This window comes from Wasmannia auropunctata, unplaced genomic scaffold, assembly GCF_000956235.1.
Source record: "Wasmannia auropunctata unplaced genomic scaffold, wasmannia.A_1.0 LD325490.1, whole genome shotgun sequence".
Classification (NCBI taxonomy): Eukaryota; Metazoa; Arthropoda; class Insecta; order Hymenoptera; family Formicidae; genus Wasmannia; species Wasmannia auropunctata.
The window spans coordinates 1-1,095 of record NW_012037400.1 but is presented as its reverse complement, the minus strand read 5'-3'; the positions used below and the strand labels follow the sequence as shown (position 1 = coordinate 1,095).

The 1,095-nt window shown below is 26.9% G+C and overlaps 1 long non-coding RNA gene across 1 annotated transcript; it reads right to left on the bottom strand.

The window, feature by feature from the left end:
* Positions 1-588: 588 nt before the first annotated feature.
* Positions 589-1,052, bottom strand: LOC105460269. Its single transcript, XR_975803.1, has 2 exons — positions 806-1,052; positions 589-702 (listed from the first exon to the last, which is right to left on the bottom strand). It is a non-coding gene; the product is annotated as an uncharacterized LOC105460269 (long non-coding RNA).
* Positions 1,053-1,095: the final 43 nt, after the last annotated feature.

Genomic DNA, 1,095 nt, shown 5'->3' with positions numbered 1-1,095 from the left:
ACTCAGTAAATCCAATGAGCAAATAAACGATAAAATCATTAAAATTCGCAACACGATATTTTTTAGGTATACAAATTTCTGAAAATTTGTATCTTGTAAGATAAAACATGTGACGTTGTCGTCCGATATCACTTTGAAAGCATTTAAAAAATAGCTTGAAACGAAGGACATCGCAACTTAATTGGTAGAAAATTGTTAGTTTTGCGATAAAACTTGACATAGTATTCCGCGCGAATCATCCTTTAGCTGCAAAAAAATTTAGTATTGTAAAATCGAATGTCTTATTTCTAGGTAGTCAAGATATTTCGGGATATTTTTATTTGCATTCTCATTTCGATATTTATTATTAATATCAAAGTTAATTTAAATTAAATTTTTTTGAAGCGCCGATTTATTAGAAATTTTCCGATTTGTATATTTTCTTTAGAAAATAACTCCATATTTTATTATCGAGCTAACAAGGAAATAACACAGAAGTGTCCCCCTCCAAATTCAATGAGCTTTGGATATGTTAAACTACAAACAAAATAAGATACTACAATTTTTTTTATACGTGCTGAATCGCACGTTAAGGGGGTGAAACATCCCTTAGAAAAAAATCGGTTTTTTTATTTTAAAGGGAATATCGTCATAAGTGCATTTTTTCATAGGTATAGTTTTATAACAGTGCCTTTACAAAGTTAATGATAAAAGTTATCCCTTCTGCAAAAAAATTAATTTATTAATATAAAAAATTCAAAAATATCATTAACATATTGGTAAAGATAATTTCATGTTTAACGTCTAAAATTTACTTATAACTTACATGATATTTTTCTTTTTCTTTTAAGAATACATATTCTTAAATATTCCCTTTTAGATAGTCACATACTGCGTTGATTGTTACGTCAGTTGCATTCGTACACACAAAATTTACTAATAAGGCAATCATTTGTTTAATCGGGCTTAGTCGACCAAGTACCACATTAAGTGGTTTTTGTAAAACCTGATGCATTCAAAGAAATGTCGTGTACATAGAGATAATAATGACAAATAGTTTTTATTTAATTCTATCAGTACATATTTTAATATAAATATAATATAAATTAGAAAATT